The following is a 13,850-nucleotide window of genomic DNA, read 5'->3' as shown; positions in this document are numbered from 1 at the left end:
TGGTTTTCTCCATTTAAGGGAGCCCCAGCTTGCCTTTGAGGGTATTTGGAGAGGGCAGAGGTAGTGGGACACCGTGAACTTGGTTGGTCTCCCGCGACAAGCATCTGTGTTTAAGGAGTCTGAGTTCACGGCGTGAAAGTAGAAAGAGATCTTTCATTCTGGCTCTCACAGATCCCTCCTCGAGCAGAAACATTTCCAGGCAGATAATCATCGGGCTTCCTACAGGAAATTAAAGACCTCGGCGCTGTATAGCTGCTCCATCACCTGGGTGGCCTGTTGAGTTTTGTGAAAGGCTTTGCCTGCCCGGTAGGTGAGAGAGTACATCTTTAATGAGATTTCTTCCCTAGATCTCGCTAATGAAGTCGGTCATGTGTGTCTTCTAGATAAGCAAGCTCACAATGAGGCTGGTGGCTCTCATTTTGGTGCAAGATGGTGCCTTGCTCCTTCTTATCTGAGTTCCAAGGACACCGCATTGGCAGGTATCCTCAGGGTCCGCATACAGAGCGGTCCTGGGGGCAAGAATCCTTACTACAAGGTGCACCTGGGCCTCTGGCTGGTGTGGCAGATGCAGCATTTGCCTCACTGCTTCCTGGAGTCCCCACTTTGTCCCCACTCCTCTGGTCAACGTCTGCCTTCTAGGAAGACCTGCCTCAATGTAGCCATCATGGTGATCCCACCCACCCTTTGCCAGTGACGGGCTTAGGTCTGAGCATGTCACTCATTTCTGACCAGTCAATGTAGTGAAAAGTGACTTTTGGGACAGGTTTCTCATCCTATATAATAAAAGGGTAAATGTGCAAATTGACTAAACAGGGCAACAACCAGTTGCTATGAAGCACACTGACCACCACGGGGCACACACTCCTGGGAGCGGGCCTAAGCTGTCAGTCGGACATCCCCCAAGGGCTCCCAGACTGTGAGAGGGTGCAGGCCAGTCTGAGGAACGCCCCCACCCCAGTGCATGAATGTCATGCCCTGGGCCTCTAGTTATTAATAAGAGACCTAAGACAGGAGTGCTTCCCTTATGGTCTCTGAACTGTGAAGGGCGACGATGGGATGCCTGGAGGTGCTGCAGCCATCTGTGATTATGAGGGAGTGGCCAACATGCTGAAGATGGCAGCGTAGAAAGTCAGAGGGAACCTATGTGCCAACAAATTAATGGCCCCTGGAACTTTCCTACCTCCCGAGTGCTCAGTGTGTGGGGTGATACATGCCCTGGTCTGTGAAACTCTCTAGGGTCGGGTTCTCCGCTGGCCACTGAAAGCACCTTAGCAGATACGGACAGGAAGGGCCAAGCCGGGCCCCATGTTTGTAAGGGAAGCATGCGTTCACGGAGAGAGGGCCGAGGTGGGTCAGATGGCGCTGCGCTGGAGCGCCCGCTCTGTTGTTCTGCGTTGTAACAAGTCATGGGCAAGTCACTCAACCCCTCTGAGCCGAAGTTCCTTTGGCCAAAAATGAATATTGAGTGCCACACACATGCTCGTCTGTTCTCTTCTCCCTGGATAGGCTTCTCTCCCAGCTATTGTTCTTTTTTTAATCTTTACCCGGGGACATATTCATTGAATTTTTAGAGAAAGGGGAAGGGAGAGCGAGAGCGAGAGACATGAGAGAGAAACATTGATTGGTTGCCTCCTGCATGCACCCCAACCGGGGATCGAACCTGCAACTTGGGTATGTGCCCTGACTGGGAATCGAACCCACACCTTTTGGAGTATGGGATGATGCGCCAACCCAGTGGTCGGCAAACTGCGGCTCGCGAGCCACGGGTGGCTCTTTGGCCCCTTGAGTGTGGCTCTTCCTAAGCCTTAGGAGTACCCTAATTAAGTGAATAACAGTGTACCTACCTATATAGTTTAAGTTTAAAAAATTTGGCTCTCAAAAGAAATTTCAATCGTTGTCCTGTTGATATTTGGCTCTGTTGACTAATGAGTTTGCCGACCACTGCGCCAACCGACTTAGCTATGCCGGCCAAGGCCCAGCTATTTTTAAAGGGACCCAGAGGAGCCAGGTGCAGAGTTGTTTAGTGACATTTCAGTGCCGGGGAGAATGGTATAGAGAGACCATTCTGAGTCCTTTCCCCACAGTCGCTCCAAGAGCAGATCACATTTCCCATGCCAGCAACAGCATGGAGGGGGAGGCAAATACACCCAGTTCTCCATTCTCCATGGTGATGAGGGATGTGGATAATTGAAAACAGCAGACAATCCCCGAACCTGCGTTGAGTCACTACCTTCCACTGCCTCCCCCTCCATCGCTTTTTTGGTGCAGCTGACAAACTGCCTCACGGATGCACGTCTCTCCTCGCCTCTCTTCCGGGGCGACCCTTGACAAAGCTGCTTGAAAACACAGCCACGGCCCGGGCGATGGAGGAGAGGCAAGGGGGCTGACCACCTCCCCGCCGAGAACAGCCTGGAGGCTGGGAGACTGAGCTTGGCCGGGGGCTGGGCTTTGTCCACCCATTGGACACTTTCTCCGAGCTCTTCGGGGGTCAGAGACGAGAAGGTACAGGGGCCCTACAGGTGAAGTGAGCACCAGCTCCTTCCCGCAGGTGGACCCTGCCTGGACCCCGGGCACAGCCGACCTCTGCTCACAGCTCCTTCCCACGCGGCACCCTCTTTCCTCTCCTGAACAGCAGCACGAGCTGAAATTAACGGTAGTCACTGAACCGAGAGCTTTTGGGTTCTTGATCCGGGTAACAGACCCTCCTTATTTGCCAAAGCGCCCCGTTCCGTCAGGGAAACGCCTTCTTACAAGAGGGATGAGAAGTGAAGCGAGAAGGAAATGAACATGGATGGTGCCAGCACTGTGCTAAGCACTTCACCTCTGTGATTTCATGGGGGTTGGGGGTGGGGGGCGGGGGGATCTTTCTAGTTAGAACCTGTCTAGCCTGAAGTCGGAGAGACTGGCTGCTTGCTTGTTTCTGGTGATCTATTCTTCTGGAAAATTCCTGCCTTGATACCAATGACAGAAATCAAGTTCCTACCAGCCTAGACGCAGGACTGCGCTCTCTCAGGATCTCGTGCTGTCTTGTCCTTTCTTTCTGTCCTAGACGTTCCCTCAGCCGGGCTCCCTGGGTCCGAGGGCACTGGACAGCCTGGAGCTCTGCTGGGCCAGGGCGAGTTGATAGCTTTCTTGAGCTGCACTGGGAGACGCAGAAGTGCCCCGCAGTCAAGCATCACAGTGCCGGAAGCAGCTGTAATAAGGTCTGGGGACACCTGGCCCGTGTGCTCAGTTGGTTGAAACCAAGGGTGGCGGTTCGATTCCCCGTCAGGACACATACCAGGTTGCGGGTTCGATCCCCAGTCCGGCGGTTGGGGTGGGTATGGGAGGCAACCAATCCATGTTTCTCTCTCATTGATGTTTCTCTTCCTCTCTCTCTCTCCCTTCCTTTCTTTACAATCAATAATAATAATAATAATAATAATAATAGTAATAATAAAGATCTGGGGGCTGCCAGGGCAGGCTCTCATCCCTTTCCCCCCTTTTCTCTGCCCTCCTCGCTGGTTCAGAAGCTGCTCTGATGAAAGCGATAGGAAGAAAGTAGGAAGCCACAGCCTTGCCTACCCTCCGGGGCTCACATTGGCCAGTCCCTGGGGCCGACCGGAGTCTTCCTCACCGGGTTTGCAGGAGGAAAACGGTATTGTGTTAGGAAAAGGGGATTAGCGCTGACCAGGCCTCCCAGGGGCCACAGGGATTGCTGGTGCCACGATTTGTCATAAAATCAACTCTGGGCACGCAATTTCGGAAACAATCAGAGGCAAGGTTTCCTAAATGGTAGGAAAAACTCCCTGGTTGGAATAATGGCTTGTTTTTGGCATCCTATCTGAGCTGTGCAGCCTCATCCCATTCGCATTCTGATGCGAGGCTTTCAAATGCCAGACGGGAAAAGAGCCAAGATGACGGTGCTGCGCTTTGCGCCTGAAGCTCAGTTATTTAATCTCGGGCAAGTCCCTCGGCCTCTCCGGGCCCCAGTTTCTCTTTGTAACACGGGGACCACATAACCGCCCCCCAGCGCGTCGTACGATGAATGAAAAGCAGCTGCCCGATGCTTGGAGCTTGGTAGGTGCTCTGAGCTACGGTCTAGGCCTGGTTCTGGGGCAATGGAGGGAGAGCTCCTACCCTGGCCAGTGACACGCAGCCTGGAAACACAGTTACACGTTCTCTCTTCTCCTGACCCTCCTGAGCCCCTGAGCTCCTGAGCAGGAAGAGCCGTTCCGCATTGGAGGGAAGAGGCTAAGTCAGGAAGGGAGGGCCGGCAGCTCCCCCTGGTCTTGTGGAGGCCCCATGCCCTCCAAGCTGCTGCTCATGGCATTTTTTAAAAAAAACGGAGCGCTCCCCACATCTTCAGTGTCTCTCTTTTATTGGCAAAACTTGCCAGAGGCTCCGGAGTGGAAGGTGGAGTCCCAGGCTGGGCTGTGGTTCTCCCTAAAGGGGGTTTCCTCGCTGCGATAAATGTTAGGCCGGCAGTGGCCTGGGATCCCCTGTCCAGTCCAGCAGACCCTCAGCATCCTGGGCCCCCGTGTCGGTGATAAGGACTTTCTTTGGTGCCCCATGGCCCAGGATGAGCAGCGGTTGGCGGTGTCGCTGAGGCGTGGGCTGGAGTTCCACCTGTTCCAGTGGGTGTTAGAGTGAGCTCAGCTGACACCCTGTACCCACTGGGGTGACTTTGTGACCCCCTTTTTACACTAAGCCTTGAAGTTTCCATGGCAGGGTCTTGGAATTTTCTGTTCTGCTTCATTATATTTAATGGTAGAAATTAAAAATAAGAGCCATATTGGTAAATGTGGGGTTTTTATCACCTCTCTCCACCTTTCTTTCTCAATCTCTTTATACATGTATACACACATATAGAGACACATGGCATGCATATGTGTGTATGTATGTCTATATCAACATCCACATCCACATCCACGTCCACGTCCACGTCCACGTCCACGTCCACATCTACATCTACATCCACATCTACATCCACATCTACATCTACATCCACATCTACATCCACATCTACATCTACATCTACATCTACATCTACATCCACATCTACATCTATTTCAGGAATCTTTGGGGATGGAGGTAGGCTTCCCTAGTCCAGTTTCACCTCCTCCAGGATGACTGCATGTGGGGAGGGTCGGGGCAGAGAAAAGCTAACTGCCCTCCTCATGGTCGTGCTGAGCCAGGCAAAGCCTCCAGAAGTTACCCCACCACCACACGTACGTTCAGTGACGGGTAGGGCCCAGCACACGTTCCTGTAGGCCAGTGGTTCTCAACCTTCAGTTCCTCATGTTGTGACCCAACCATAAAATTATTTTCGTTGCTACTTCATAAGTGTCATGTTGCTACTGTTATGAATCGTCATGTAAATATCTGATATGCAGGATGGTCTTAGGCCACCCCTGTGAAAGGGTCGTTCGACCGCCAAAAGGGTTGTGACCTACAGGTTGAGAACCGCTGCTTTAAAGGTTCATTGAGGCCACTGGGGGCTCTGGAGTGTCCGTCCCAGAGAAAACAGAGAGAGGACGTTTCACATGGGACCTCGCTGTCCCTTTGGCCCTGAGTCCGCGGCTGTGTGGCGTCTTGTGGTCTTGGCCTTGGGGACCGGCTCTGATGTGCAGGTGGGCAGCGGAGGGACGTGTGTAGAGGTGACAATGCTCTGACTTCATGGTGGAGAGCCCAGGGGTGGAAAACAAGCTCTGGTCTCTATGGGAGTAAGCATGGCAGTGACAGTGTCCCACCTGGTCCCTTGGAGGGGACGTTCAGAGAGGTGATTGGTCCTCATGAGTGGGCTAGGATTAGAGGTGACAGTTCTATGGTCATTTGGTGGTAGCCTGACGGGGGAGGGAGGACTGTGCTGTTCTCACGTTGGGGATCCTAGTAGTGGGGATAATGGTCTAATCCCCTGTGAGGATAAATGGGGGGCTGCGTCACAGCGGGGAGTGGGGGTGCTTCTGCCCACAGGGCAGCGGAGTGGCCAGGAGTCCAGCTCAGAAAAGTCCCTGGACACATGGTTGTCTTTATATAACAGCAGGAGGCCAGCCAAGGTCTTTCCTGTGGGCACTGCTCATATCCGCAGCGGTGGGCCTCCCCCCCCCTCCTTAGCATCCTGCCGGAGAGAGGCTGGCCACAGTGATGAAGTGTCTGATGAGACACTATTGCTTTTCCAATTCTGGCTAAATCGACATTGGTTTTGTCAACTTACCTACACAGGTCGAGCTTGTTGCTTCCAATTCTGGGTGATTTCCATCCTGTCACCCTCTCCTTCCCCTTAGCCCATCTCATCCCTGGTTTTCCCGGCGGCCTGGTCCCTCCTGTGAGGCATCCTGCTGCCTCCAAGGCTTGGCAATTAGAGACGGGGACTCCAGCAGGGCGGGCAGCGTGGATTATTGCTGAGCAGGGAGAGCCCCAGTGCAGTGTCCATAGCAACCCGCACGTTCCCCTTCACCGGGAGAGAGACAGACAAAGCAAGGAAGGGAGGTGAGCCCTTTTGCATTATTCACCTCAAAGTGCGGGGCACCAGGGCCTTGGGCGCTGAGTGTGCCTGTGGGTGAGGCAAAGAGAGGGGACATTTTCTCACGTAGCAACTGCCATGGAGTGGAGATGCAGCCGGGGCTTTGGATTGGGCGATGTGGGGAGATGGCAGGAGGAGAGGGTGTGGTGAGCTGTGCTGTTGGGTGCACAACAGCAACTGAGAGATGCTAGGCCCCTTGAAAGGGGACCCTGGTTTGGGCACCAGCTTTGCCCTTCACTCACAGGTGAGTTTAGGCAGGTCACCTGCCATCTCTGAGAGTTCTTCTTCTCTTGCTAATAAGAATGGTCCCGCCCGAGCTGGTTTGGCTCAGTGGATAGAGTGTCCGCCTGCGGACTGAAGGGTCCCAGGTTCGATTCCGGTCAAGGGCACGTGCCTGGGTGGCAAGCTGATCCCCAGTTGGGGGCGTGCAGGAGGCAGCCGATCCATGATTCTCTCTCATCATTGATGTCTCTCTCTCCCTCTCCCTCTCTGAAATCAATAAAAATATATTAAAAACAAAGAATGGGTCCCGAGGCATTCTCTGTGTTCCCTTTGAGCCCTCCCATTCCAAGACGAGGCTGCCTCACGAGGGCTGCTGGCGGGGCAGTCTCTTCTTCCCGGATGGCGGGAAACCTCAAGGAAGCTGCCAAATAGGAGCGACCTTTGCACAATGCTGACAAAGGCGAGGCCTGCCACCGGATGTAGTCCCTGGGCCTCCAGAGGAGGCAGAAAGTTGAGGCTGGTGCAGACTCTGTCTGTGATCTCCCTCCGCGCCCCCCGAGGTGCCTGGAGTGCAGAGCTATGTGCATGTACCACCAGCAGAGGTCGCCACACTCCTCACAAACCCACCACAGGTTGCTGCGCCAGGTGGGTGAGTGGTGGGCGGTGGGCAAGCACCAGCCAGCTGGGCAGGAGCCGCCAGGACCTTCCCGTGGGAGCTGTCATGGGCCAACCGCCGTTGGGGAAGGGCTGGCAGCGCAGGGCTGGCTCAGGGCGCTGGGGCCCACGCCACCAGCCAGGCGCTGGGACTATGCCTGCCACCTGCTGCCCTCACCGTAGGAAGGTGGGTCACCCAGGGTCACAGAGTAATCTTCGCTTCTCTCTTGGCTGCCCAGGTTCTGAGCCCTTCCTTGGGCAGCTCAGAATTGTTAGAGGTCATTTTTGTCCCCTCTGACTGGGGCCAGGAAGCTGATTGATTGAGTAACTCTGGAGTGAGAGCATGCGCTCTGCCAGGCACTCTTTTAGGCACCAGGAATTCAGAAGTGAACAAAAAAAGACAAAATCGCATCCTCATGAGGCTGATTCCCTGGTTGGGGGAGGGTGCCATTGTCTACACTACCGTGTGGGGCTGGGAGCGGGCAGGCCCCTGACCCAGGACAAGCAGGTGATGGGCTCTCTCCACCGACTCGGCCCTGAGCAGACAGGGTGGGGTCAGGCTCAGACGCTGAGCTCTGGTCGAGCAGGTGTCCACGGGGCCCTCCCTCAGCCGCCGAGACCCACTGAGGTTCTTGCACTTGCCCATCGATATGGGCAGCACTGTTTGCAGCGTGTGCACCTCTCCCAGCTGCTTGTGAGCCTGGAGAACATCGTGGTGACAGGATGTTAGCGTCGTGGGCCCGTTTCCCAAGCCTTCTTTTCACCCTCGACCCCTCAAATAAACATTCCCATCTGCTAGCTGTACTGGTTAATAATGCGGATTTTTTTCTTTTCCTTTTTAAAAATATATATTTTATTGATTTTTTTACAGAGAGGAAGGGAGAGGGATAGAGAGTTAGAAACATCAACGAGAGAGAAACATCGATCAGCTGCCTCCTGCACATGTCCCACTGGGGATGTGCCCGCAACCAAGGTACATGCCCTTGACCGGAATCGAACCTGGGACCTTTCAGTCCGCAGGCTGACGCTCTATCCACTGAGCCAAACCAGTGCTGGCCAGATGTTTTTCAATAGGTGGAGTTACACATATGAGATATATATGTGAGTTGATATGTATGCTATTGTGTTAAATTGACAACAAGTTTCAAAACTTCATGTCAAATTTTCTGAAGGTGTTGACATCATAGATATTTTTACGCTTAAAAATTCAAATTTCGTGCCAAAAAAAGAGCATTTGCGGGAAGTTTTAATTCATTACTTTATTTTGAAGAAAAGTACAGCTGAAAGTGATCGTATACTTTGGGAAACTTATGGTGAACATGCTCCATCTTAAGATACTTGTGAATGCTGTTTTAAACACTTTAAAAGTGATGATTTCGATGTGAAAGACAACGAACATCCAGGTCAACCAAAAAAGTTTGAAGACCAACAATTCCAAGCATTATTGGATGAAGATGCGTGTCAAACTCAAAAACAACTTGCAGAAAGATTAAACGTTGCTCAGCAAACAATTTCCGATCGTTTACAAGCAATGGGAGAGATTTTAAAGGAAGGAAAATGGGTGCCACATCAACTGAACAAAAGACAAATGGAAAACCGAAAAGTCATCAGTAAAATGTTGCTTCAGTGGCACAAAAGAAAGCCTTTTTTTGCACTGAATTGTGACTGGTGATGAAAAGTGGATTTATTTTGAGAATCCCAAACACACAAAATCATGGGTTGATCCAGGTCAACCGTCAACATTGACTGCAAGGCCAAATGGCTTCAGGAAGAAGACAATGCTCTGTGTTTGGTGGGATCAGGAAGGTGTGGTGTATTATGAGCTTCTAAAACCAGGTGAAACCGTTAATACTGATCATAATCGATAACAAATAATCAATTTGAACCACGCTTTGATCATGAAACGACCAGAATGGGCCAGAAGACATGGCAAAGTAATTTTGCTTCATGATGACGCACCATCACACACTTCAAACCAGTTAAAGACACGTTAAAATACCTTGCCTGGGAACCCACCCGCCATATTCCCCAGACCTCGCTCATTCAGGTTACGTTCCGATCGATGGCACACGCACTCTGAGCAGCACTTCAAAACGTACGAAGAAGTGGAAAATTGGGTCTCTGAATGGTCTGCCTCAAAACAAGAAAAGTTCTGTTGGGACGGTATCCATGAATTACCTGAAAGATGGGGGAAATGTGTAGCTAGCGATGGACATTACTTTGAATAAAGCACTTTGGATGTTTCTCTTGAAATTATCGTGTTTTCTTTGATTACAAAATCCGCATTTTTAACCGGTAAAGGGTCAATCCGCATTTTTAACTGGTATCTGCATTATTAACCGGTACCAGTTAAAAATGTGGATTGACCCTTTACGGGTTAATAATAGTAGATGGATTCATCTGGTTCGAATAGCAAGTTCTCTCACCAAAGCCATGGAGAAGGGGTCAGGAGAAGCATTTAAAAATGTATCTTGATTTTTACAAACAGCACGAATGGGTCCTGTTCGACAGGCTCAGAGTGGTCATGGGCAGGAAAGCAGCAACTCTAAACCGGATGGGCCAGATTCCTAGCCCAAGGCACTCCCGGGCCCCCTGCCTGGCTGCCCAGAACCTGCCTGGCCTGCCACGGAGTCTTAGGAGCAGAATCATCACCCTTCTTCCAGACAGTTCTCCATCGAGCTGTTCTTGTGAAATCTCACCCATTCCCTTTGCCTGAGGGGGTTTATGGAGAACCCGAACAGGAATGGAGGGCAGGAGGTACTCTTTTACCCAGAGGCGGTGGCTAAGTGGAGAGGGTGTCCCTTGCGTGAGTGGACAGATCTGTTTAGTGTGGCCTCTTACCTCCCCTGAGAACAAGCCAGTTCTCTTCTCTGGAGCTGAACTCAGTTTCCTCATCTATAGAATGGGGCTACTCACCTTAGCCCACTGGCTCGTTGGAGCCACATAGGCACAGAGCAGTCCCTCAGTGAAAGCGCCAGGGTGTAGGATGTTGGCTGTATGCCCCCTTTACAGAAAGGCCCGGATAAGACACAAGAATTTTGTTTTTCCTCCAGCAAAGCAGGTACCGGCGGTGATAGGGTGAAGTTCAGGAAGGCTCCGCACCTGCCGGTGGCTCCTAGTTCATGGTGTGAGGCCTGGAGGCAGATGGGAGGTGCAGCAGTCCTGCCTCACTTGTCCTATTGTGGTTTGGGGAAGGGTGGGTGGGCTTTACTAGTAGTTATGAGAGGCCTCAAACCAGGGTCTGGACATTCAGGGAGTCAGACAAAAGAAGCATGGACCAGAGACCCACACTTACCCACTGGCGCTCCTTGTGGCCAGCGGTGTAGGTGAGGGTCGGTCAAGGTGCCCCGGTCAAAGTGCCCTGAACTCTCACCTATCCACTCACTCACCGATTCAGTGCCCAGTTCGGGTGCAGGGGGAGGTGCGGCGCTGTGTGTACGTGTTTTACAATTCACACCATACGCTCCGGTCATCAAGGAGCTTGTGGTGTAAATTAAAAGCAGGAGAGAAAGACAAATGCACAGACAACTCCCATACAAGGCAAGAGGTGAAAAACGTCCCCGGAGAGACCCAGGGCTCCGGGGACTCAGAAGAGAGAGACAGTGTCGAACTGGGGAGAAAGAGCGGAGGAAGGTGGCTGGAAGGCTCTGGCGGCGGCAGCACTAACTCTAATGGCTTGAACATGGAGCGAGGGGTGAGGTGGCGTCCTAGGCAGCACAAGTGGGAAAGAGCGCAAGTCTGGAGGTCAGACAGATCCAGGTTTAAATTTACAACTAATTGGGGACATTGAGCGAGTTACTTAAACCTTTTAAAACTTTCATTTATTGGGGGTGAGAGTAGAGTGTAAGGGCTGGAGCGATAGAACCTTCCTGGCTTCCCTTCCTGGCTGCCAGGAGGGGAAAATGGAGCATTTTATGTGGAAGTAGTTGGACAACTATAGAGTGCTATGCAAACACAGGGGTTGCTTTTATTATTAAAGTATTACTTATAAGTTAATTCACCCACCCATTTATCTACCCACTCACCCATGCACTCATCCACTCATCTATCCATCCATCCATCCATCTACCCACTTACCCACCCACCCATATACCCCCACACTCATCCACTGATCCTTTCATCCACCCACTCATCTACCCATCCACCCATGTACTGATCCATCCATCTACCCATTTACCCATCTACTTATCTACCCATTCACTCATCCACCCATCCATCTACATATTTATCCATCCATCCATCCACCTACCCACTTACCCACCTGCCCACTCATACACCCACACATGCATCCCTGATCCTTCTATTCACCCACTCATCAATCCATCCATCCATCCACTTACCCACCCACCCATATACCCACATACTCATCCACTGATCCATTCATCCACCCACTCATCTACCCATCCATCCATCCATCCATCCACTTACCCACCCACCCATATACCCACATACTCATCCACTGATCCATTCATCCACCCACTCATCTACCCATCCACTCATCCCTCCATCCACCCAATAAGCCTTTCATGAGTGTTTCCATGACCTGGCACCCTGCTCAGTTCTGGGGATACGGAGTTCATAGCCTAGTGGGAAAAAGAGCCATATAAACCACAGATCATTACTTTTCTTAAACCATTTCTTTTCAGTCAGTTCTATCTTTGGGGGCAACAAGTTCTACAGATCACAGATTATGGGATTTTATTTTTTAACAGGCCTTGGTTTTTCTTAGGCCTATTTCTTTCTTTTATTTCTTTGTTTTGTTAATCCTCACTTGAGGATATTTTTTCCATTGATTTTTAGGGAGAGCAGAAGAGAGAGAGCAAGACAGAGAGAAACATAGATGTGAGAGAAACACATTGATTGGTTGCCTCCTGCACAAGCCTTGACCAGGGCCCGGGCCAGGGAGGAGCCTGCAACCAAGGTACATGCCCTTGACTGGGATTAAACCTGGGACCCTTTGATCCGCACGCTGAAGCTCTATCCACTGAACCAAACTGGTTAGGGCAGATTATGGGATTTTAAGGCTGAGTGATTCTAGGAATCATCTTTTCTATACATTCATTTTACTGATGAGGAAATTGTGGTTATTATTTGTTGTGGAAAGTACTACTACTTCCTCTTATTTGCTTCTAAATAACCACTCCCAGGTTTCAACTTCAGTTCCGTTCAATTAGTCTTTATTAAGCATCTATTAGATGCCAGGCTCTCTGCAAGAACTGGAGATACAGCGATGGAGCAGACATCATTCCCGCTCTCAAGCTGGTTATGGTCTAGGGCCCTAAACTCTAGGGGAAAAGGACACACAGAGATAACAGCCACTCTGTTTGATAAAGATAGGGATGGGGTGAGCATCAAGTACTGAAAACACAGAAGAAGCACCCCTAATCGGGACTTGAGGAACTTGAGGAAGGCTTCCCAGAAAGGAAACCCACGAGATATATCTTGAAGGGCAAAAAAGAAATGCAGGGGAAGGGCGTGCCAGGCAGAGGAACAGCATGAGCAAAAGCATGGCGGTATGAGGTCGCATGGTTTATCGGAGGAACGATAAGAAGTGGGTGTTTCTGGAGCTTAAAGAAGGATGTGGTGAGGAATGAGTGTGGAAAGGAGGGCAGGGGCCCAGTTGGCTGACACGGAGCTGGTATGGCCAAAGGCTCCCTTCGCCTTTCTGGGTCTGGTGAGCGTGCCCTTGTTCACCTTCCCTGTGCTCTCTGAGCTAAGAAACTCCACCACACTCCTTAGCCGTCATCTTTATAGACGGAAGAGGCCTGATTCATGGGAAGAGCCCATCCTTCAAGGTGTGGCTTCAATTCCACCACCTCCATGAAGCCTTCATTGACTACCCTCTGCATTCAGTGAACTCTATTGTCTATACCGCACTTTGGGAATCTCTGGTGTGGTTCTTTATCACCCCATGTGAGTACAGCTTATCTCTACAGTGAGCTCATAAGCTCCTGAGGGCTGGCTGTGTGAGTCACATGGCAATGTTATTAAGTACCAATAAGTCTGAAACCTATTGATCTGCATTTCAGAAAAGTGCTTGGGCCTGGGGGGCAGACAGATCTGGATTTGATTCTTGCTATACCACTAGTTACTAGTTAGTACCTGTGGGGAAGTTTTTAATCTGTCTAATGTCATCGTTTCCTCATCTATAAAATGGGTGATGACTCCAATTCATGGGTGTTTTGAAGCCATGGTTTTAGCTCCCAGGGGCTAGGGAGAGCATCGGGGGCTTCCCAACAGTGAGGACTGGGCCTGCAGCCATAGTGGGCAGAGACGTGAGAGCAGTGGGTCTGCACGGCAGGATGGAAAACCTGACATGATCAGGCCCTGTGGTTGAGTGGCTCCCAGTTGACTTACTAACCCGTTAAGCACTTTACAGTGACAAAGTACTTGGTTTGTGCTACTTCATTGGAGCCGAGGAAGTTAAAATCCTGAGAGATGAAGCAATTGGCCCAAGGTCACAGAGCAA

Source organism: Myotis nattereri (assembly GCF_964212035.1).
Source record: "Myotis nattereri genome assembly, chromosome: 18".
In the NCBI taxonomy this organism is placed as follows: domain Eukaryota; kingdom Metazoa; phylum Chordata; class Mammalia; order Chiroptera; family Vespertilionidae; genus Myotis; species Myotis nattereri.
The sequence above is the reverse complement of the archived record's forward strand: the minus strand, read 5'-3'. Positions refer to the sequence as shown.